The sequence below is a fragment of the Engystomops pustulosus genome, chromosome 7 (assembly GCF_040894005.1).
Source record: "Engystomops pustulosus chromosome 7, aEngPut4.maternal, whole genome shotgun sequence".
NCBI lineage: Eukaryota > Metazoa > Chordata > Amphibia > Anura > Leptodactylidae > Engystomops > Engystomops pustulosus.
The window spans coordinates 118,749,210-118,775,820 of NC_092417.1; the positions used below are offsets into that span (position 1 = coordinate 118,749,210).

At 38.6% G+C, this 26,611-nt stretch overlaps 1 long non-coding RNA gene across 1 annotated transcript in view; it reads left to right on the forward strand.

The window, feature by feature from the left end:
- LOC140070790 (uncharacterized) overlaps positions 1 to 24,425 on the forward strand; it is a 77,956-nt gene extending 53,531 nt beyond the window's left edge. Inside the window, exons 3-4 of the long non-coding RNA XR_011848986.1 lie at positions 22,416 to 22,618; positions 23,550 to 24,425. This is a non-coding gene — a long non-coding RNA (uncharacterized lncRNA). The remainder of the gene's footprint in view (positions 1 to 22,415; positions 22,619 to 23,549) is intronic.
- The last annotated feature ends 2,186 nt before the right edge of the window (positions 24,426 to 26,611 follow it).

Sequence of the window (26,611 nt, forward strand, 5' to 3'; positions counted from 1 at the left end):
AAGTCCCTACATACTTTATGCAAATGTGAAATTCTATTACTGGAAAAGTCTAGTTTCCATAATGTTAATTGAACACATCCTGTCTTTCCCTTTCAATAGAAGAATCTAACTATAGGAGGCTGCACACACCAGATAGGAACTGATGTCACCTGCTTAGTCTCTGCATTCACCTGCAAAATAAGTGGCTAAAGATTGGGGACAAGTCATCCTATTTCCAACGTCTCCTGTCCAATTCTTTGTTTTCTTTACAATTTGTTCCAGCTATGTCAGGCAGCTGCATATCTCCTTAACTGAAGGGAAATGACATGCGTTTTTGGGCAAATGGAATAAAAATAGGGGCAACCATGAACAACCAATAATGGCCAGTGTTTATAAATATGCAATGGCTTTCTTGCTTTGGATCCTTTTTGTCATTTACTGTGTCTCTATTATATATTTTTGGCCTTGAAATATGAATAAAGATGATCAATTGCAAATTATTTCAATTATCTGTGTAATGCTTGGGGCAGGTGCCATAAAATAATAAAAAAATAATAACCTTGATAAATTGTTGCAGAAATCTGCTGTACTGGAAATTCATCCAGTTACCTAAACAGTAGCTTATTTCAGAGGACACATCCGCACAAGTGAGATCAATATTACATACTTGTCAGAAACATCCAGAAATTCAGACTTACCTCAACGGCTGAGTGTGTCCACTTTACATTAGCAAAAATTGCACCTTGCATCATGTAAAAACCTGTGTTGTATGGGTCCTTTTGTCACTTCTACATGATATTTGCTTCTTGCATAAAAAGCCATAACAAAGAAAAACAAAATAAAACACTAATATTGTTATGTATTGTTCACATTGCAGCCATCAATATAAATAGCCTCACTGACTAAACTGGGTCTGTAAGCAATATCTTGTATATCTTGTTGGTGCAAATAATTTTGGTAGAATCGGCTAACTTTAGACAAACTAGAAGGTATCATAGAGAATGTAAATGAAAATAGAAGTTAAAGGGCTTGTCTATGTTGTCTTTTGAAGTCATTATTATTTAGATGCTTCTCCTTTAGCCTGAATTGAAAATCACTTAATATTATAACTGCTTTATAAATACAACTTAGCTTTTGCAAAATGGATCCATTAGTGTAAAACATGAGCAGCCATTTATGAATGCTACATTTTCTGCATGACCAGCAGTGGTTCTCCCAATGATATTGGTTGACTCCTAGGGGTTAGAAAAGAAGCCACATACACTATGATCCAACCTCTACTGTATTTGTGTGACAACCATGCTACACATGAGTACACAATAATATGATAAAGATAATATACAATGAATGTGTAAATATAGTGATTTATTATTCTAAACCTCTTTATACCTCCTGTACAAGGTCAGTTAAAAATTAAATACAATAATACCCCTAAACGTGGAAAGCATTACATTCCCACAACAAATATGCCTTCCAACATGTTACATTGCTACTAGAGATGAGCGAGTATACTCGTCCGAGCTTGATGCTCGTTCGAGTATTAAGGTACTCGAAACGGCTCGTTGCTCGGACGAGTATTTCCCCTGCTCGAGATCGAGCATTTAATTAAAAAAACACAGTGAAGAACAATGAAGAATAGAATAAAAACAGTGAACACAGTGAACACAGGATCATTTAAGTGAAAAACACAGTGAAAAACACAGTGAAGAATAGATTACAGATGTTCGGCACATCTGCTTACTTGTCGGAAGATACGCGCGGAACGGTGCGAACAAAATAGCATGTGAAGAACAATATATATGTGTGAAGAACACATTGCAGAACACGGTGAGCAGGACAGAGACAACGAGGAGCAGCACAGAGACACCGGGGAGCAGCACAGAGACACCGGGGAGCAGCACGGAGACATGGGGCAGCGGCAGCACGAAGACATGGGGCAGCGGCAGCACGAAGACATGGGGCAGCGGCAGCACGAAGACATGGGGCAGCGGCAGCACGAAGACATGGGGCAGCGGCAGCACGAAGACATGGGGCAGCGGCAGCATGGAGACATCAGGCAGCGGCACGGAGCGGCATGGAGACAGCGGGGCACGGAGACAGCGGGGCACGGAGACAGCGGGGCACGGAGACAGCGGGGCACGGAGACAGCGGGGAGCGGCGGGGAGCCGCACGGAGACATCGTTGCACGGAGACATCGGGGAGCGGCACGGAGCGGCACGGAGACATCGGGGCACGGAGACATCGGGGCACGGAGACAGCGGGGCACGGAGACAGCGGGGCACGGAGACAGCGGGGCACGGAGACATCGGGGCACGGAGACATCGGGGCACGGAGACAGCGGGGCACGGAGACAGCGGGGCACGGAGACAGCGGGGCACGGAGACAGCGGGGCACGGAGACAGCGTATCTCCCGACAAGTAAGCAGATGTGCCGAACATCTGCAATCTATTCTTCACTGTGTTTTTCACTTAAATGATCCTATTCTTCACTGTTCTTCACATCTGCTAACTTGTCGGGAGATAATATACGCGCGGAACAGTGAAGAATAGATTGCAGATGTTTGCATACATCTGCTAACTTATCAGAAGACATTCTTTTTCAATTAATTAACACATTTTATTCCCGAACCATGGTCCCTTTGAAAAATGCTCGAGTCTCCCATTGACTTCAATGGGGCTCGTTATTCGAGACGAGCACTCGAGCATCTGGAAAAGTTCGTCTCGAATAACGAGCACTCGAGCATTTTAGTGCTCGCTCATCTCTAATTGCTACCTTATCTTAAAACTCTGAAACCACAAAGTGTTCAATTAAATATCATGTAAACTTTGCTTATATCCTGTATAATTATACAACAATGTCACAACACAACATAAATGTCACAACATAACATTGAGACAAATAAAATTAGCCTGGGGATTGTCTTTTTGTTCTTTGACTCTAAGCATAACTTAATGCTTTCTGGACTATAAATTAGCTTCCTTTTATTGAAACGTGGACTTGTATGCAGATTTCTGGAGAAACATGTCCATTGCTGCAGAGCATAAGGGGGAGGGAGAGGCAGCAAGCTATTCCTCTTTGTTATCAAGCGAAATGACTCTTCAAATATGACAATAAATCACTCCCGAAATCAATCTGAGAGGAGGCAACTGTGCTCTGCTGATAATGCATTAATCAATATTTAATGTTTACACTTTAATTAATGCGAATGTTGAAAGCTCGGAGAGAAAAAAAGTGTTGAAAAATATCACACCTTTTTATATCAGCTCTTTGCTTGTCTGCAGGACTTTGATTGGGACTTAAATTGATCACTCTGGATCCTCAGGGTTTTGTGAAGAAGGAAAGCGGTGATATGGGCTCAATATCTTATTCTCCCAGATTACTTCTAAACACAAAGATGGGACAAGATCATAACAGGATTTAATGACAAACACTTCCAGCACTTTACCTGATGTGCGGCCATTGACATGAAAGGTGGGCTGTGACTTTTGGAAGGCAATAGATGAATTTAGGAACATTTGAGTCTTTGCTGATTTAATAAGTCACATTACTTGTAGGGATACATTTTTCTTTTTTAATGCAATTTTTTTTTTTATTACTAGCGGCTATTATTTTTTAAATTCCTTTCTTTCACCTTCGAAAGCTCTGAAACCTTCCATAAGCTTTTACATAGTAATTTAACGTTTGCTCATAGAGAGGTAATGATACTGGCATGTTCATATTTCCAATATAATGTAGTTGTGGAATAAAACATTTTTTGTGATAATACAACAATTTATTCTTAGTAAAATATAGAAAACGTCCAAATGACCAGAATCAATGTACAGAGTTGTCGCTTCTTATGACATACGTAGAAGTTTTTTTTCTGTCTAAATCTAGAAAATGCATGAAACTCCCTGTATCTGTAGTATAAAGATTTACCTAACTAAAGAAAACAAAAGGGGAAGGCGAACAATTGAGGGATGCAGCCAATAATTTTACTTCTTTAGAGCAGAACTAAGCATTAGTGGAGCCCCTCATGAAAAGTTTTTCTCTGGGCTGCAAAAAAAGTTAAATCTGCTTATATGAATTAATTATTTTCACGTCGGTGGTTCAGTGATTTCCATGGGTGCCTCACAAAGCCATTGATTGATGGGTGTTTTCTCGTTGGTTGTATTTTTACTGATCCGTTGTCCATGATGCAGATCATGGAAGGCAATAGAAGGCAATAGAACAGTTTTTTCGCTGATGAGGTTGAAAAACCAGTTGTGATGTTTGTAAAGCAATGTTAAACCTCCAGGTTATATTTGTGTACATGGAGACACTACGGAGGCAAAACAGAGACATAATAGAGGTAAACCACAACGGATGCGCAATGCAAGCTGAACATCAACGGGAATGTAAAAATTCCCCTTATTCTTACTAATTATCTATGTCAATAAAATCATTGCTTACTTATAACTACCCTAAAACTCTTAAGTAAAGTTAATTCTTTCACGGTTTATCTCCTGATTTTAATAGTTAACAAAAACGTATTCTAGTTTATTATATTTTATAGTAAAATAGAATTCTTAGTTGTTACAGAGAGAGGCAGTGGGTCCAAGTCTGAGTGTGGTTTATTTTAGCAAGTAGGATTCCCTGGCAGAAAAGGAGTTCATGGCTACACAATTGCTTATGCACCTGTTCTATATTAAGACAGGTGGCATAACAAGCTCTAAAGTGCTGCCTGTCACAATTGGCAGGTGGACATTAAAGACAGCCTTAGGCAGTTCTCTTGGCTGTCATGTGCCTCATTTGACCCCCTCTCAGCATATTCTATTGTAACTGGAGGCTGGGGACAGATGTAAGAGATGATAGGTACGTCACATATATACATGGCATTTCTTTTACTGTAACATCTATATTGTTCTTACTACTGGCCTTTTATAAGAGATAAATGTTAGTTTGTAACCTTAGATGAAACCCAACACTACATGAATACCATCCTTAACAGCAGGACACTTCATCCATCAGGGTAATATGTTATAATTGTCATCATTTCTTTTTCCAAATATTCAGTCAGGAGTACAGTTTACACCAATGACTCATCAGTCCATGACGTCTGGAATCCAATTATCCAAAATGGAAATGTTTTATAATTTAGCTATAAAACATGTTGCTTTGCTTCAGTATACGGCTCATTGAAACAGTTAACACTTCTCTTATTACATTAAGGAGACTTTACTTCTGACGTGATTCAATTTCCTCCTATATATTTTTTTCTATACTGGCGAAGTATTATGATACTTTGAGTTTACATAAAGTATACAGGCAGTCCCCGGGTTACATACAAGATAGGGTCTGTAGGTTTGTTCTTAAGTTGAATTTGTATGTAAGTCGGAACTGTATATTTTATCATTGTAATCCCAGCCAGAACTTTTTTGGTCTCTGTGACAATTGGATTTTAAAAATGTTGGGTTGTCATAAGAATCAGGATTAACTCTAAAGCTTCATTACAGACACATTTGATAACTGTTAACACCTTTGATAACTGTTGTAGCCTAGGACTGAAGTAGAATAAATTACCAATATCCAGAGGTCCGTTTGTAACTAGGGGTCGTATGTAAGTCGTGTGTTCTTAAGTAGGGGACCGCCTGTACAGGTACAAACCTTATTGTGACATCCCAGGTAGCAATTATATCCAATAGCCATTCCAGTCTTCAGTAAATCATAAAATTGAGGTTGTATATGGATCCTGAGGTGGGAGATAAGAAACTTCTTGGCTTGAATTTTCTCCAGGACAATTACAGTGCTGTAAAATCTGCGATGAAGGGATAGTTGATATATTTCATACACATTAGAATGTTGCCAGAGCTCAACACATTCTGTATCTAATATTTATAGACTTCACAGGTGCCCAAGAATGGCACCCATAGACTTAGTAATATTCTGTCTATATTTCATAATGTGTACATATCATTCAGTAACATGACCATAGGGCTGGTTTGCGCTATAGTACTTCTAAATTAACATAGGGGCTGATTTATGAAACTTGAGACACAAAGTCATTTTTTTAATAAGTCACATACTAATATAGCTTAACATTGATGTCCAACAGGTTTATAATTATCCGATGATGTCAAAGTATCATCAAAGTACTATTATTCTCATAAGTCCAACCCTATGATTAGGAGAAATGTATACCGAAATTATAAAGGAAACTGTCTATTACCAGACAGGAACAGATAATTATTTCTTTCATAACCTGAAGGACTGATTCTATTACTTTAGGATGGTCACTATAAGATAGGATTAAGACTGCCAGGTGCCATGGGCTGTATGAATATTATAGCCCCTGCAAGTCTGGTAGATATGGTACTAGAATCAAGTTTCTTGGGTAATGGAGAAAGTGTCACTGCCTGCTTTCCGTTTGTGGTTTCAGGACTTTTGGAGGACCTTCAAAGGTCTTGATATGGTTCTTGTATACATGCGTATTGACAGCAGGAACAAATGTATGAGAGATTCATGGGTGAAGGTCTTTCTCAGTATACAATTTGGTGGGTGGTTTGGGTGGCCATGGGTCCCACAGAAAGCTTGGGCTCCTAGCTATCACCTTCCAATATCACACCTATCTATTTTAGGAGCTTTTAGTAGGTCAGATTTGTCACAGTGGCTTAGACTGCTTCCTAACTGATTCATATTTTTTTTCTAAGCCCGGAGGGGAATAGAGTGAATTTGCATACATGATACACTCACCCCATTGACTTTGCTTGATGGATGACAAAGGCCCTATTACATTAACTGACCCACAAGGCACTTTTTATGGCAGCTAGATACTTTTTTGCATTTACATGACCACTGTACGGGCATGTATGGATTGTTCATTCCCATCTGGTTTAGATGGGACATTGATCCCTGGCAATATAGCATATATATACACTCACCGGCCACTTTATTAGGTACACCTGTCCAACTGCTTGTTAACACTTAATTTCTAATCAGCCAATCACATGGCGGAAACTCAGTGCATTTAGGCATGTAGACATGGTCAAGACAATATCCTGCAGTTCAAACCGAGCATCAGTATGGGGAAGAAAGGTGATTTGAGTGCCTTTGAACGTGGCATGGTTGTTGGTGCCAGAAGGGCTGGTCTGAGTATTTCAGAAACTGCTGATCTACTGGGATTTTCATGCACAACCATCTCTAGGGTTTACAGAGAATGGTCCGAAAAAGAAAAAACATCCAGTGAGCGGCAGTTCTGTGGGCGGAAATGCCTTGTTCATGCCAGAGGTCCGAGGAGAATGGGCAGACTGGTTCGAGCTGATAGAAAGGCAACAGTGACTCAAATCGCCACCCGTTACAACCAAGGTAGGCAGAAGAGCATCTCTGAACACACAGTACGTCAAACTTTGAGGCAGATGGGCTACAGCAGCAGAGGACCACACCGGGTGCCACTCCTTTCAGCTAAGAACAGGAAACTGAGGCTACAATTTGCACAAGCTCATCGAAATTGGACAGTAGAAGATTGGAAAAATGTTGCCTGGTCTGATTAGTCTCGATTTCTGCTGCAACATTCGGATGGTAGGGTCAGAATTTGTCGTCAACAACATGAAAGCATGGATCCACCCTGCCTTGTATCAACGGTTCAGGCTGGTGGTGTCGGTGTCATGGTGTGGGGAATATTTTCAGGGCACTCTTTGGGCCCCTTTGGGTACTCTTTGGGTACCAATTGAGCATCGTTGCAACGCCACAGCCTACCTGAGTATTGTTGCTGACCATGTCCATCTCTTTATGACCACAATGTACCCAACATCTGATGGCTACTTTCAGCAGGATAATGCGCCATGTCATAAAGCTGGAATCATCTCAGACTGGTTTCTTGAACATGACAATGAGGTCACTGTACTCAAATGGCCTCCACAGTCACCAGATCTCAATCCAATAGAGCATCTTTGGGATGTGGTGGAACGGGAGATTCGCATCATGGATGTGCAGCCGACAAACCTGCAGCAACTGTGTGATGCCATCATGTCAATATGGACCAAAATCTCTGAAGAATGCTTCCAGCACCTTGTTGAATCTATGCCACAAAGAATTGAGCCAGTTCTGAAGGCAAAAGGGGGTCCAACCCGTTACTAGCATGGTGTACCTAATAAAGTGGCCGGTGAGTGTGTATATATATATATTTATATATATTTTTACTTTAAAATTTAACAAGATTGCCTCTATTATATTTTTCATACTCTAGGTGTTCCCATTTCAGCAAATAAATATTATTCTTTGTTTAATGCAAAGTTATACAATTTTCCAATAGACTCTCTGCATCAATTCTTCATGGTTTTCTAGATGTGGAAATACAGACCAGAATTGCTAAATATATAATTAAAAAATTGAATTATAGAAACACTATAAGATAAAAAAAAGCATCAAAACAACATAACCATTTAAAAAAAAATACACAAAATAGAGAAAGAGATTTATTTGGGGAAATAAATTCTAAGTTTCTGCAGGTTTGGGTGTGAAAACTTTAATTATCAAACACTTTAAACATTTACATCTGAATTTTGTGAATACTATTACTTCAATATTAACTCTGCTCAAGTGTTAGAAAGCTGAACCCTTTCATCTTCATATTGCTAATGTAAAGTTTTTCAGATGTAAATTTTTCATTGTCCATGTTTCTCATTTTCCTTTTTCTTGTAAAACCCAATTTCCTTTGTTCTTTCGGGATAATGCTCAAAGATTCCCAGCCCCTATCCAGCCCTTTAACTTTAATTGCAAGAAACCAACTCAGCCATTCCATTGTTTATTGATGCTTGGTTATCAGTTTATCTGGAGACAGAAGAAATGTCAAAGCAACCCAAGCTGTTCATTAACCAAATATTCTTAATCCCATACAGATATTAAAATCCTTTAATACATTTTACCATATAAAATACTAAGGCAGAAATTCTGAACCCTTGCTGTTTATTATGCTCTTCTATATATATGAAAGGTAAGTTTATGATGAAGGCAGAGAAAACCTCACATAAATTTCTTTTGGCTGCAAAGTGTTTGGTGAAAGTTGCCATTATGTCGCATAGTAAATTAAAACAAGGCAGCAATCAACTACATGGTATGTATGTTGATAACAACATGGTATCATTATCAATAAATATAGTTATGGATCTCTGCTTTTAATCCCTACTTGTACAGCAGGTTCCTTAACAATAAATTAATTACAACATTTCCCCTGTGTTCAGATCCCAGCATTCAGTTGTAACCTATTAGTAAAGCTAGCAAAATATACACAGGGACAATCCACACATCAGGAATGCTTACATAATTCCATAAAGTTATATAAAATATGTAGAAAATGGACATGGTAGGGATCATTAAATATATAGTGCATGTCAAATTCAATATTGAAAAAAGTCTGCACTGTGTATATCAGTTTTTGAAAGTCTAAGGCTACATTCAGACGTACCTTGCCATAGCACAGCGGGCACACATCGGTGCATGGGAGAGGAGGTGGAGGTGAGCGCTGCTCACCCCCGCCCCTCTCCATAGAGATACATGGGGAAAGATAGGACATGTACTATCTTATCCCCAGGTATGGAACTGTACGGTGCCGCACATGTGCCGCCATTCCCGGCCTGTGGGGGATGTATATACAGCAGCCATACATTCTTATATAGTATATTACTACTGTATTTTCTGTTCCCACAATGATCTCTTTATTAAAACTGCTGGAGAGACTATTTTAAAACCTGTAGGCATAACTTGAATGTATCTTTCCTTGACACAAAGTTTCGTAGGGGTTCAGGCACAGGATCAGGCTACAGGCTCCAAAACTAGGTTTGGAGTACAGGTTCAGATACAGTATCTGAATTCAGGGTCATATTGGGGTTCCGGATTCCGGTTGAGGGGGGATACAGGTCCAGATCAGGAAGGATTCAGGGCTCAAGCTGAGGTTCAGGGTATCTACAGTTTCAGCTCCCACAAACAGACAAAAGTACTGGAAGTCACCAGAGTTTAGGAGATTAGCTATTCCAGTTCCTGGACGCATCCCTAGCAGCTGACTGGCTGAGCTCCAGAAAAAACCACACAACTTTCCAGGGAACAGATGCTGCAAGACAGTTGTCAATCAAGTTGTCAAGCAAGGCAGACCTGGGTGTCACAGGGAGGAATTTATCACAATCATGATGAAAGCCATGCCCCCTGTTGTGGCAGATACGTCAAGAGGCTAAGGCTCGGCACAGGCAGCCGTGCTGCCGGGCAAAACAACACTAAGTTCTGCCTGGCATAGTTTTACATAATAAAACTGCAAACAATCAGCTGTGAAAAATGGCATACAAGCACTGACAAATGTCCTCCACAAAGAGTAAACAGAGCTGTGTATGAGTAGTGCACCTCTTTGATATCAAATAACCATGGCGTACTTATCTCCTACATTACAAAGAGGTTAGGGTCATGAATGGATGGGGGGATGATACATGCAAAAAAGTACTCCTATCTTCTATCACCAATCTACCAATCTAATGATAAAATTATATATATATATATATATATCATTAATAAATGTATAATCAATTCATATTTTTTATTTAAACTTATAGATTTTTATTGTGCACATATTATTGCAGAAAAAAATGCAAACTTTTTTGTTACACAATCCAGGCATGTGTATTTATTGCAGCTGATGAAACAAGACAAGATCATGTTTGCTTTTTATTTACATTTCCTTGGCTTCCTTGGCTACCCTTAAGTCAGCAAATGCAGAATGTCACGTGCCTTTAATATCAGGAGCGTCCGTTTATTAAAACCAACAACATATTTATGTGTTCACAACTGCTAAGGTCACAAACTTAAAGCAGTAAAATAAATATATTTTGTAAACTGAAACCAGGTGTCCAGGGATCTGTTAGATCTTCTGCATCAAAGATTACTAATGTTTTCCTTTCCTCAATAATCATAAGACAATTTGGATACTTCCTGCATATTGTTCTAGGATTTCTAAGTACAGTTATGTCTTAATGCTAGTAATACAGTTATTTTAAGGCCAAATATTTGACCATATTTTATTAAATTCTCATGATACTGCATTATGTCATATTAGTGTTATAAGTAAATGTTTGCTTAGCTACTCTATGTGAGTATAATAAAGCAATCTTAGGCTGAGCTTACAAAGATGATATTCTTAATATTATAAAAAATTAGTTCACAATAGTGAGTGAAGCACACACAATAGACTGCAATTTGCTGCTGAAAGCGCCCGAAAGGTTGCACAGCAGTATAGTGTATCTGAAAAAGTATACATTATTGTCTTGCGCCTGAAAAGTCTCAAAAAGACAGCCAACAAGCCAAACAGAATAGTGATATATCCCCTCTGCCCCTCCCCCAATGGCGTTCTACAGAAGAGTGACATGTTTCAAGTTTGAATTATGATGAACTAAAGCAAAACTAGTCATAAATGAAGCAATTTTATCACAGGAGATCCAATATTTATGATACGCACACAATGGTTATCCATGTTGCTTCCTACTGGAACAGTTGTGCTTCGTACACCCTCACATTACATACAGTGGGAATGGAAAGTATTCAGAACCCTTTAAATGTTTAATTCTTTATTTCATTTCAGCTAAGATCTATTTTTTGCTGGTTAATGTACACTCTGCACCCCGTCTAGACAGAAAAAAAAATCATTGTAGATATTTTTTCAAAATGATTAAACAAGAAAAACTGAAATATCACATGTCCATAAGTATTTAGACCCTTTCCTCAGTATTGAGTAGAAGCACCTTTTGAGCTAGTACAGCCATGAGTCTTCTTGGGAATTATGAAACTAGTTTTTCACTTCTGGATTTGGGGATCATCTTCCATTCTTTCTTGCAGATCCTTTCCAGTTCCCTCAGGTTGGATGGTGAAAATAAGTGGACAGCCATTTTCAAGTCTCTCCAAAGATGCTCATTTGGGTTTAGGTCAGATCTCTGGCTGGGCCAGACAGTTGAAGACATAGCTTTGTTATTTTAGCTATGTTCTTAGGGTCATTGGTCCATATTTATTAGAGCATCTGCATCATTTTTTTGTCCGACTTTGCACGTTGTCCACAGTGCAAACTTCGTGCACATATATTTTACGACACATTTATTGCACTATGACAGAAATGACACAATATTCTGCACTGAAAGATGCGTCTGTCGGACCCTGTGCAACATTTATCAGAATTGTGTTGCACACTCTATGTTAAAGGTGCATGCCTTATTGCAGGGGACGTGAGTTTCATGAAGAATGTCGGCCACAATTCATGAAGCTGCTGCACCCTGCATACTTCACAGGGAAACTGCACCTAGTACAGTATGCACTGTTTTTGATAAATGTGGGTCATTGTCTTGTTGGGTGAGGTACCTTTGAGGTCCAGAACATACCTCTGCACTTGACCGCATTCAATTTTCCTTCGATTGCGACCAGTCGTCCTGTCCCTGCAGCTAAAAATCACCTCCATAGCTGCCACCATCATGTTTCACTGTTGGGATTGTATTTGGCAACAGACTAGAGAATCTTATATTTCATATTGTAGGAGTCCTTCAGGTGTGTTTTTGCAAACGTCCACACACTATGCCATAAAGCCCCGACTGTTGGAGGGCTGCAGTGATAGTTGATTTGTGGAACTCTCTCCCATCTCCCTACTGCATTTTTGGAGCCCAGCCACATTGATCCTGGGGTTCTTCTTTACCTCTCTCACCTCTCTAACCTTGGCCAAATATGTGCCTTGCCACAGTTCTGTCTCTGCACTCCTTGGGCAGTTTCTTAGGCCTTATGATTCTCATGTACTCTGACATGCACTGTGAGCTGTGTAGTCCTATATAGACAGGTATGTGCCTTTCCTAATCAAGTCCAATCAAAACTGACTTCATGAAGGAGTAGAACCATCTCAAGAAGGATCAGAAGGAAATGGACAGCATGTGAGCTAAATATGTGTGTCACAGAAAAGGGTCTGAATAAGTATGACCATTTGATATTTCAGTTTTTCTTGTTTAATATATTAGTAGAAATATCTGCATCTCTTTTTTGTCAAGATGTGGTGCAAGTATAAATTAATGAGAAAAAAATACTTCTTCGATCTACCAATTGGCTGGCTGCAATGCATTGCAATAAAAATTTAAAGGGGTCTAAATACTTTCCGTACCCACAGTAGATAGCTTTCCACTGGACATGGCTTTCATCAATGATAACATTTCATTATAATCATATAAAAGAAAGATTAATACAGTAAATGATTACAGGCATATATATTCCACCATGTGCACACAAGGTCATGTCTTCATTAGAGTAAGCAAACATTTGCTTATGCTGATGACCTTTCTGAACCCAGGAAGACTGAGGATTTTAAGATCATCTCCAGTGATAGTGGCAGACCTAAACCTGGCTTAACCCCTTCCCCCACTAGCATTTAAAAAAATTAATAGTAATAATTCCTTTATTGATATTGTGCATACAGATTACGCAGCGCTGCACAGAGCTTGCCAAATCGGTCCCTGTCCCCATGGGGCTCACAATCTAATCAACCTACCAGTATGTTTATGAAGTGTGGGAGGAAACCGGAGAACCCAGAGAAACGCACGCAAACACAGAGAGAATATACAAACTCTTTGCAGATGTTGACCGTAGGAAGTGAATCCAGGTCCCCAGCGCTGCAAGGGCCCCACTGTGCCACCCTATAAACTGACTTAAATGTCTTAAATGCCAGTGGAGCGGGAGGGAGGATCATCACTCCCCGATGATGCCACGTGCACTGTGATTTAAATACCATGTGGTAACCTTGTTGCTGGAATTTAAACAGTTAACACCCACAATCATTTACTATGGGGTTTTTGGTACCTGGACCTGAGGAGATTTTTAACATTAGGGTTCAGCTGAACCTGTCTAGTCTTGAAATTTGACATGAAATGAATTTGCCCACAGAAGTTAGAAACAAACTCTTCGTTCTAGCAAAAGGACAAACATATTTTAATGGGTCTGATTATCAAAAGCTGAAGTTTTTGGGAAATAACCTTGCCTTTTACCAGAGTGAAGATATGTTACCCAATGGAACTCAAATATAGGTCCTATCATTCATCTAGTATAATGTTACATATTATAAGATTATAATAATACTTTGTAAGAAGAAAAAAACACATTTTTCATATCTTCACTTGCTCTTCAACTGATTAAACCTGCTCTGCCATTTCATTATACATATTACCTACACTAGACAACAACCATGTCTGCATAGAATAAGTAATGGCCAGTGAGGTGGGTTTAGCCTTGGTCTATTTTCCCCATGTAAAATAAATAAGATATTATGAAAGGCAATTACTTATGAAAAGTGTTTCATTTCTTTGGCTTATTAACCCCTACGGGACGCAGCCTCTTTTGGCCTAAAGGACGCGGCCCCATTTTTCAAATCTGGCCTGTGTCACTATAAGTGGTTATAGCGTGGGAACGCTATGAGATATCCAGGGGATTTTGAGATTGTTTTCTCGTGACACATAGTACTTCAAATTTAGTTTAAAAATTTGGATGAAATCTTTTGCGTTTAGTTATGAAAAAAAACAAAATTTGGCAAAAATTTGGAAAAATTCTTTATTTTCAACGTTCTAAATTCTCTACTTTTGATGCAGATAGTCAAAGCACCCAAATAAATTCATAACTTACATTTCCCAAATGTCTGCTTTATGTTGGCATGGTTTTTTAAGATTCCACATATTTTACTAGAATGTTATGAGGCTCAGAATTTAGGTGCCATTTTTCACATTTTTTGTAAAATCACCAAAACCTGTATTTAGATGGACCTGCTCAACTTTTAATTGACACTGAGAGGCCTATATAATAGCTAGACTCATAAATTATCCCATTGTGGAAACTACACCCCTCAACGTATGAAAAACCACTTTTAAGAAGTTTGTTAACCCTTTACGTGTTTTATAGGGGTTAAAACAAAATGGAGGTGCAGTCTGCAAATTGCAATATTTTTTCACAATACACTCATTTTGGGTGGAAAATTAAACATTTACAATGGATTAAATGAAAAAAGGCTCCACAAAGTTTGTTACCCAATCTCTCCCGAGTACACGGATACCCCATATGTGGTGGTAACCTGCTGTATGGGCGCACGGCCGGGCATAGAAGGGAAGGAGGCGCCATCCAGATCAGATTTGCTATGTCACATTGTACATGCTATAATTTTTTTCTTTTTTTTATTGTGGACCTATAGGGGCTTATTTCTTTTGCCACATGAGATGCACTTTTCTGGTACGTAATTTTGGGGCATCTATAGCTAATTGGTGAGATTTAATTAACTCTTTGTTGGTGGAGGAAATGAAAATCATCAATTTTTAGGAAAATTTTTATGTGTTTTTTTTTTGGCCGTTAACCATACCATAAAAACAGTTTTCTATTTTTATTCTATGGGTCGCCACGATTACGAAAATACTTCATTTATATATATTTTTTATTTTTTCCCATTTGTACTGAATAAAAAGTAATTTGGCGAAATTGTTGTTAATTTTAGCATCACCGACTTTCATATGCATAACTTTTTTATTTTTCACCTCACAAATTGGTTTAAGGGCTTATTTTTTGCGAGAAGGATGGTTCTTTTTAGTGGTCTTATTTTAGATTGCGTAACTTTTTAAAATCACTTTTAGAGCATTTTTAAAGGGCATTAATAAAAAATCATCTTTTTTTCAGAGAGAGTTTTTTGAGGTTGTTTTTTACGGGGTTCACTTTGCGGATCTAATAACGATTCTGTTTTATTATGCAGATTGTTACGGACGCAGGGATACCAAATATGTGGGGGTTTTGTGTATTTTATTCAATTGTACTGAATAAAAACTAATGTGGAGAAAATCTTATTCATTTTAGCATCACCATCTTTTCATATGCATAACTTTTTTATTTTTTGGCTGACAAATCTGGTTAGGGGCTTATTTTTTGCGAGAACAGTTGTTCTTTTTAGTGGGCTTATTTTAGGGTGCATAAAACTTTTTAAATCACTTTTTAGAGCATTTTTTATAGGGTATTAATTAAAAATTATCTTTTTTCGGACCGTTTTTTGCGGTTATTTCCTCCGGCGTTTACCGTACGGGTCCAGTTTTGATTCTGTTTTATTATGCAGATTGTTACGGACGCGGCAATATCAAATATGCGGGGTTTTTTTGTGTTTTTATGGTTTTTATACTTTATTAAGTGTTTTTATGGGAAAGTGACATTTTAGGGGCTTATATTTTTATGTATTTATTTTTTATTTATTATAATGTGTAGTGTTAAGTGTTTTTGCATATTTTTACTTTTACATACTTGAACTTAAACCAGCGATGCTCTGATCACTGGTTTAAGTCCAATACACTGCTCTACAATACTATTTTATTGTAGAGCAGTGTAAACTGTCTGAGCAAGCTTGCGCATGCTCAGACAGTTTGCAGTCAGACCCGGAAGGGGTCTGGCTGCCATGGCAACCGGGCAGCTCCGGGGCACAAGCCAGTCCTCGGAGCTGCCCAGAAGTGGATCGGATCCCCCGGTAAGCGGCACGGGGGATCCGATCCATAGGGGGAAGACCCTTACACGCCGCGGTCATGCTTGACCGCGGCGTGTAAGGGGTTAACACCCGCGATCGGAGTCGGCTCCGATCGCGGGTGTTAGCGCAGGCTGTCAGCTGTACTAGACAGCTGACAGCCGCTGCTTCTGGTACCGGCTCCGTTCGTGAGCCGGTGCCAGAAGCAGGACGTTATACTACGTCCCGGTGCGCTAAGCATGTAGCACCGAGGACGTAGTATAACGTCGTGGTGCGCCTAGGGGTTAAAGGAGCATGGCAACTTAGATGTATGCAAACTTACCACACATATAATTATCTCTTGTAGTAAGAACATTATAGCAGATGTGAAACATGTGCATGAATCCGCATATACTGTTGTATTGTACTATTAATGACATGATTTTGGCTTAACAAAAAAGTATAGGGGGCACTACTTCTATTCACACAAATGATTGTGAAAATTAAGTTCAGCAAAAAGTTGTTCTGTAAAAACACATTCATGCAAGGCCAGGCAAGGGCATTGTAGCACATGGCCCTGGTATATAGGCAATCCAACACATGCCCCCAGTATTTAGGTAGTCCAGCAGATGCCCCCAGTATACAGGTAGTCCAGAACATATCCCCAGTATGGAGGTAGCCCAGCAGGTTTCCTTATGATATAGGTAGCACAGCACATATCCCTAGTATATATATAGAACAACACATGCCCCCAGTATATATATGTTATTCAGCACATGCCGCCAGTATATAGGTAGTCCAGCACATACCCTTAGTATATAGATAGCCCAGGACATGCTCTAGTATATAGGTAGCCCAGCTAATGACACCTGTATATAGGTGGCCCAATACCTGCTTTCAGTATATAAGTAGCCCAGCAGAGCAGTAAAAACAAAATATACTTACCTAATCACACTCCCTGCAGCCTCCTCCTCACTACTGGACTTCTTCGCACACAGAGAAAAAAGATGCCTGTAGCAGTATGATCACACTGATGGCATCCTCTCTATGAAACAAGCGGCACCACGAATGTTATTTCTTATTAAAGGGTTCGGACACATATATAAATATTTAATAGGGTAAGTATAAGACCCTTATAGGGTCACTCATACTATACATTATTAAAGTTTATTGTTTGCCACTGATAGCCACAGTGCATGTGATCCACCATCAGCAGAACTCCGAACTTCCTGTGATGTCCTGTGTTCAATGGGCTTCTGGCAGATGGAGGAGGCTGTGCAGTCCTTATTGTCGGCATGCTCTCTCCATCATAACCAAATAACCCATATTAGTTTGACCTTCTTGAGTAAATAACCCTAATGACGTTAAATATTGTAGCTACATGGGATGACAGATACATGAATTGTTGATTGCCTGAAAATTGCATTGTGCCCAAGTTTTTTCTATCCACAAAAGTCTACATCTGTTGCTCTCATTGACTTCGAAAGAATGCATATGATCCACTGATACCTCTATCAATGCGACTTGAGTGCCAATTATTTCAAAAAAGACTTTTATTGATCTCCTCTGTTTCAGTCAGGGAGGCTGGGAGCTTAAGAATACAGTGGAGCTAACCCACCCCCTCACTGATGCAGTAAGTCATTGCTAACCCAGTCCCCCTCCTCAGTGAAAGAGATATGTGACTCTCTGAAGAGAATTTGGGAAGCAAAGATTTCTCTTCATGTTGCCAGTCACTATCATCCCCTCCTTCCTAAGGGAGAGGTTAATGATGTAGCAGAACCATGTCACACACAACCACTCTCTGTCTCTCAACATTACCAAAGGCAATTTGTAGCATTTCCAACAGTGCATGCAGGGGAAAGTAAAAAAAGCTCTATATCCCTGAACCTACTAGTTTCATACCTGCAGCATGGTGGTAGCAGTGAGAACTGTCAATAAGTTGCATATTCTTTACATTGCAGCCATGGATATAAACCACTAAGGGACAAGGGAATCACTGTTTAACAATAGTTTTTTATGAAGTATTTATTTTTGGTGGGTTAATTTAGCGTGCAGGTTCCCTTTAATGCCTGGATCCCCAGGCTTTTGCAGCAGCTAGATTCTTCAGTACAAAGGGAGTCTTTAGAACCCCAAGCTATATCACTCTGTATGCCTCTGTATGCTGCATATCCATAGTCTAAGACTTTTTCCTTAAGAATTAATGCCCAATGGGGACTTTACCATTGCAATTAGTTTATGATATGAAACACGTTTTCCAGTCTATTTTTCATATTTTCATGTACATAAAATACTTATTTGCATATTAATACAAGATTGGATGTTAAGGAAGACACATTATACATCTATATTAGTAGTTAAGTCTATATGGGGTAATTATAATGTATATTTATTCATATTCATTCTTAAAGTTACAAATCCAGCAATATGTGACTATATTGGCTACATATTTATTTCCAGCACTGTACTCTACATTATTATGTAAGCTGATAAAAGCAGAGGGATTCAAGCAGAAGTCATATCAATGAATAATGGCCCTTTGCCAAGTGATATAAAAGAACACATCATAAATTATTGTCTGGAAAAAAAACTTACAGTATTAATTATGAAAAGTTAGAACAGTTCCTTCTTTGTAGGATGTTGTAACAGATCTCCAAAGTTTAACCAGGACGTTTTCTATTTAGACGACCTAAAACTGTATTTAAAGAGTCAGGTTGACTCGAAAATGTAACTGGTCAGTAATCACATCACAGAGACCTCAAGGCATTCCATTCAGCCCATTGGTAACTGCTAGAAAAATACCAGCGGGAATAATAATGTATATTCACAACGATGCTGTCTCTTTGTACAAAACAAGGGGGTAATAGATTATAAATAGCCAAGATGTTTTCTCTCTCCCCATTTATAGCCCTGAGAACAACTTCTTGAGAAACACTGAAGAAAAAAAAAACACGGACATATGACAAAAGAGTGAATTCTTGTGAACAAATGTTAAAACTGTACATAAAATGCCCCTTTTAATACGGTTTGCTTGTAAAAAGCGAGGCAAAGCAGATCATTAAAACGTCAGGCTTGGGGCACAGTGGAAATAAAATGCCTGTACTGCAGAGTAAACACCGAGCTCTTATATAATTATTTCCTCTTGTTTTATTAACGCTTCTGCTGCCGGAGGGCCCTTTAATGCATTAATTCACGGGATGCCCCTTTAAAATAGATTACTGCCTTATTTTTGTGGCATTTTTCTGAGCTGTTTGTAATGTTATTAATGCTTTGTAATTTAGGCTCAAATCCTGCTGTAAAGTTGCATTTCCCAGGTTGACATTGAGTACAGGTCATTGGGGTCTGAAATATATTGTTTCTAGTACTAATCCAATTGTTATCTGCATTTCACAAGTTGCAATCACTCCAAATTCAGGGAGCTCAAAAATATTTCAATACTAAATAACTAGTGATAAGCGGACCCAAACTACAATGCTCGGGTCTGTTGCAAACACAGAGGGTTCTGGTACCTGAACAGTCAGAAGTTTGAGTTTGGGTTCAGCGTCAGTTCTCAACACCTACCGGTACCTCTTTAAAGGAAATCTATCATGCAACACTTAAACGTGCCCACATAATGCATGTGCAAATGTGTCCTTTGAAAATGTCCCATGAAAATCAAGCATGTTAAACTAGGGACACTTGCTCATAGATACAGGCAATGTGACTGCAGTTATCTTCTTATATTTGTTATTCATGGCCCCTTTCCTTAAAAAATTTACTTTAAAATTAAGAACATGTAGGGTTCCTGGAGGTGTTACCGGAGTCCTTCCATGCTGCAGATTCACAGTGTGAGCACTTTCCCACTGTGTGCTGAAACTTCCTCTGCTGCAGTGAGATTATATCAGGCAGAGGGAGGGGGAAAGTGCTGAGGGAGTGAGGGGGGTTGAGACTGTGTATCAACCTGTAAAGTTGAGCCTTGGAGGGACTCTTGTAACACTCCTAAAAGTACTTCAGACTCATTAGCATAATTTTAAATGTTGATTTTAGAAGAAAACAAATATAAAGGATTACCACAGTCATGAGGGAAGATTTATTACATGAGTGGTGGCGTATGATAGATGCCCTGTACCACCAATATTGAGGCCTCCAGATGTATCCTGCAGTGAGCTGCGCCAGCAGCCAAATCTATGTCAGATGCTAGCTGCCGTAATTTTGTGCAAAAACCATACATATATTTGAGATGAACATTTGCACTGTCCATGTAGTAAACCGTCCAATTCCACTGCCAGCCACTTACCCTTCATGTAAAATCATAAAGGGGATAATAATCCCAATGACTGCCATAACTAAGGCATTGCAATTATTTTAGGTCTTTTATGTCAGTTTATACTCTGAGTTGTGCAAACTATTGCCAGGTGAGTGTGCCCAGGAAAATAATAATAATAATAATAATAATAATAATAATAATAACGTGTTCTATCCACTGAAACAACAGCTAACACATGGCCAAAACAATGTTTGTGTGCATCTTGCCTTAATCTGTATCCTTCAACAATATCATACTCAGTATCACTTCTGTTGAGTTTTAACAATGTTGGTGACCAACATGCCAACTCCCAACTCAAATGTTCGTAATTTGGGGCAATCCCAGTGTATCAAGGTCCATTGTGTGTTCCTGTCCCTTTTTTGACTATTTTTCTTTCCCATTAAAGAAAATGATATGTAAGATTATAGGGGTTGAATTATTATAGAAAACTTTAACAGGGGGAATATAAGACTATAAGACGCTAATAGGGTCACCCATATTATACCTTTGGTTATTGTATGCACAACCCCTTCCATCTACCAGAAGCCACGGATGTCACAGGAAGACCTGAGTCCTGTTGCCCCGTGTCATGAGACCCGCAGCTCCAAACGATGAATGGGAAACTTTATTAGAGTATAATATGAGTGACACTAATAGGGTCTTATCCTTAAACTTTTCTTTAAGTGGCCAATTTCTTTGAATTGAATAGGATAACATGAATATCCTATCCAGAATACCATGCACACAAATTCAGCACACTTAACAATCCAACACAATGGTATCCATCATTATTTGCAAGAACCACTCCAAGCATTATGAAGTTTCATTTTATTATATAAGGATTGCCGAAGACTCATAACCTCATCCCCACAGATCTTAGTTCTCCATTTCAAAGCTTTGATATCAAAGCATAATTCCATGTAAAACTATTTAAAGATGCCTCTACAAATGCTGCTCCCTGTCTCTTTTTTAATCAGCTCCATACATACAGCTGTAACAATAAATAAAAAAATATCAGCAGGAAAATATGTTAGGTATGATGTAAAACAAATAGAGTTAGTGTTATGTTAAGTGCACTATGTGGACTGCACAGCAGAGGAGACATACGCAGGCGGAAAGAAAAATCCACAGTGGCCTTTTTGGAAGTGCTATAAAACTGAGAGAATAATACAAATATTAGTTGTTATCCTTTGTTCTCAAGAGACTATCACGTCAAGGTCTTTACTTTTACCTACCTGGAAATAGTAAGGGCAAATACTGTGTAGAAGGGGAGACCTATCATTACTGACTACACTACGTATGAACTTATGCCTTGGTCCTGGTAGTATACAGAAGCCCAAAGCTACCTCCAAGGATCTACTGAATCCCCCCATTACTTATATTATCAGTGCCACAAATACTGAGAGGATGGAGATGGTAGGATCCCTAAATAATCTTTAACCCAATAACTGATTTTAGAATCTAGTAAGAGGGCTGTTATGGTGGGTTTGTCACAACTTTACTTATAACTATAGTCTTTGACAAAATCTATTGCTGTGTATCTTTATGAAGAGTAGGGAAATTTGTTCTGATTTTTTTTAAAAAGTGGTTTATAACACGGCATCTAGTTATTTCTACAGGCTTGACTTCAGAGAAATCCAAATCCTTGGCATTATAATAATTTCTTTATTTATATAATGCATACAGATTACACAGCACTGCATGGAGCTTGCCAAATCAGTCACTGCCCCAATGGGGCTCACAATCTTATCAACCTACCAGTGTGTTTTGGAGTGTGGGAGGAAACCGGTGGACCTGGATGAAACCCAAGCAAACATGAGAGAACATACAAGCTCTTTGCAGATTTTGACCTGTGTTAGTGTCTAGTGATGTGGATTTTCTACATACAGGTATGTGTTATGGTGAAATTGTCAAAATTATGTCAAAATGTCTGAATCTTCTTCTGAAACACACTGAGGGTTATTTATCATTGGTTTTGCTTGGTTTTTTTGGCGTAAAAAGTCTAAAAGAAATCGATTTGCGATTTTTGTGTAACTTTTTACTGCTAAAATGCTGCACAGGGCAACTCCCACCACTTCACTGGTGTAAACATAGAACTACTCATAGCGCAACAATGTGTGATTCATGATTTGCTATTTGTTTAGTGCTTAGTCTCCCCTGTCCCCTGGTGGTGTATGTGCTGGGACTTTTTATGCATTTTGTGACTTTTTGAAAAAAAAAAATGTCACACAGCAAGTAGAGCATAAGAACATTTATTAGAGGGCGAAAGCCACTATAATATATCTGTTGGGCAGCGAAGCTCTAAAGACAGATATAGAACTGTCCCAAGGAGCCGGCATAATGATGAATTAACCCCACTATGTTACTGGGAAACTTAAAGGGATAGTACAAGACCTCATAATTGGGTTTCCAATTGGTGATGTAAGGTATTGTAGTTCTTCCTGAGTTAGCATTATGGAACGTGTTTGCACAATACTCTTATAACACAATAAAGCTCAAGAAATTCATAAACTTTTTGGTAATATATTATATAAATGTGTTTTGTTAAAAAGGTCACTACATATACACCAGATCTGCTTTTGTATTATTGAATTGACCATGCCATCAAAGGATTGCCCAGATCCCAGGTCCATTGGTACATCCCAGGTGTAACATGGTTCTAGTATTTGTCAAAATGTCTGTGAATTTTAATGCCGATCTTTAAACTAATATTAGTTCCTAACAACATATGACTTTGCAGCTATTACATGACTAATGCTACATGTGTACTTTATGTGAAGCTTTTTGATTCCTTTATTTCCTTCTCTCGGATCCACTTAGTATAACAGAAGCTGTAATGGATGAAGCCTAATGGAATCTACAGCTACACTAGAAGACCCTGCTCAAGGATCACACAATCATTACCTTTATATCATAGCATTTGAAATGTCATTCCAATGTTGATCAGCTTGATGTACCCTTCACTGGCACTGCAGGGGTTATTTGACCCTAAATTACTACTTAAAACCTGCATGGAAAGATTAAATCAATAGTAATCCGAAGGTAGGTCTGAGTTGGTAAGGGCAGAGCTCCCGCCGTTTAAAATAACCAACGTCTCACTGCAAGACCTCTCTCATTTAATGGATTTGCATGTACTTAGAACTCCAGACTCTCTTATCAATAAAGGATTCGGGTTTCGTTTTTCAGATGTGTCTCCTTTACCATTTAAGTGGTAATTCAAGTAAGAGACATCTTTTTTAATTCCTCAAATAAGTGTCATTTTAGACTCTACAGTTTAGCATTTAGTAATTGCTGAAAAGAAAAAAAAAGAAGCCTATTGTACAGTATTCTATTTATAATTTATTCTCTCTTTTTAAATAGACCAGACAGAGAATTTGCACAGGGTTAACCCCTTCGCTCCCACAAAAGAATTAATTCCCCGACTGCTGCTGCCGCCTGCATTTTGTTATGCAATCGCAGGGACATGTTGAAATATGAAATATAATAATAATTACAACAACACTAACAACAACAGCAATAATAATAATATAGAATATCATTAGTAATAACTGAATTGTGTAAAGTGCCAGAAAATAATCATCTTACCTGTAGGAAATAATTATCCTGTCACTATTGTAGCTACTATGGTGGTTTTGAAATGGGTTTTCCTAACAAATCTTATAATAAATAAAAAGTTCTGTAATTTTGTAATATAACTCAGTGTATCAGTTCTTTACAGGTTTAAGGATCTATTTTTGCAGTCAAGCTGCTTTGGCGCAGGGAGGTACGCGCTCGGCGCACCATGCGCGCGACCGTGCCCGCGGCTCTTATTCACTTCCTATGTAGCCGCGTGCACGGTCGCGCGCATGGTGCGCCGAGCGCGTACATCCCTGCGCCAAAGCAGCTTCAGCCATACAGTTTAAAAAGTGTTTTAAACCGCGATACTGCGGTTTAAAACACTAACAAAAATAAGCTCCGGCACCAGCTCAGCCTGAGCTGGTGCTCGGTAGTTCCCTCTTATACCTGCCACTTCAGGTGGTAGGTTTCCTTTAAGGGGGAGAGTGCAATAAGAGGCATGTGCATGCAATTCTGCTATTATGAAGGGCACAATGCAATAAGTTAATAACTTTATTAATTACAGACAGTTTATGCTCTTTCAAAATATGAAATTATCATTTATGAACCCCAGCTATCCTACACTTTTTTTGTTTTGTGTGGTAACCGTTACCTATGTTGTATGTGCAATCTGATGAAAAATGTTTTATTAATAAAATTTTGGTCTGTAGCCTAAACCTATGTTTGTTTTTTGGTGTAGTCTTGGGACAACTTTTGAATGACCTCTAGAGGTTATAAAATATACCCAACTTACAAATTCAAACCAAAATAACCTATCTTGCATGTAACCCAGGGACTGCCTGTTGTCATATTTCACTTCCCTGATCCTAAGCAAGTATCTTATAGATTGTAAAAGAATCTTTTACAAAGTATGAGAAGAAAGACTTCAAAGAAAATATGAGATGATACTGGAGCACCATTACCATTCTCATTTATTGCTCCTGGAGTTGTATAAATACAGTGATAACTAGGAATAACCATTTCACATGTTGATATGATGTATCGGCAGTGATTGGACACCGTCAGATCATGTAGAGACACATTATTTCCTGATTAGGAAAGCCAGTTCTGTCCTGGGGGGTCCTCTTGACACAGTGCAGGTGGTAGCTGAGAGGAGGACACTGTGTAAGTTGAAGTCTATTCTGGAGAATACCTCCCATCCCTTGCATGAGACTGTGGTGGCATTGGGGAGCACATTCAGTGACCGACTGCTTCACCCCAAATGTGAACCTAACCAGTCCCTGCAAGTCCCATCCACAGACTAAACATCAAACTGCCGATCATTGCTTGTCTCTTTTTTGTCTTTTTATCCCCCTTTTCTTTTTGTTCATTTATCCCTAATATTATTGTTGTTATAGATTGTACTTCACTCTCTGTACCCTCTCTGCTGCAGTAACGCTGTGAATTTCCCCACTGTGGGACTAATAAAGGATTATCTTATCTTATCTTATTAATGGCAGGAGGAATGAATATGCTAATAGATAGTTTTCCCTATACATTTTCAGGATGAGTTTCTATACCTTTAAACAGACTTTTAGGGCTGGATTCACATCCATAAATGTATATGTTATTGACTGCCTACTGCGGCAGGATGTAACTGGTGGCCATAAAGTTGGATCCTGTTGCTATTCACTTCACTTGGGAGAAAAACAAACAAACAAACAAACCAAACAGTTTGGATAACACTTTCCCATTCCCCAGAAAAAAAATACTCAAGTAATGGTAGTTCCACAGTTTTGCCAATGACAAGATACAAACAACAGTATATTTGGGTGTCATAGTTTGGTTTTGGCACAACAAAACATTTGCTGAGAAAGATGGAAGTTACAGAAAAAATTTAATTAACTGATTAGTTAAAGGCAGAAATTCATTTTGAGAATGCAAAATGTTTAAGTGGGTGGAAATGATGAAAGTTCCATTTTTAAGGCCATGCCAATTACTCACCAATACCTGAAGAAATAACAATTCCAGTATTTATTAATGTATGAACTCTAAATGTACCCTTAAAGTTTTATAATATTACTTCTTGATGGTTACCTCCCCATTTTGGTTTTTGCATCTCTGACCTTTTGACTTATATAATACAAGTTTTGGAAATATTATTAACTGGTAAAACACATACAATAGGTTCATGCTCCATGTAGTAGTCAACAAAGTCTTTAAATTTAGATACATCTATTATAGAACTTAAGAATTGTACTATGGGTTTATAATGTCAAGGATTTCTGATCTGCTCATTAAATATAAACTTTTACCTATCTCTGACTTCTGTGAAATAATGTGGTCTA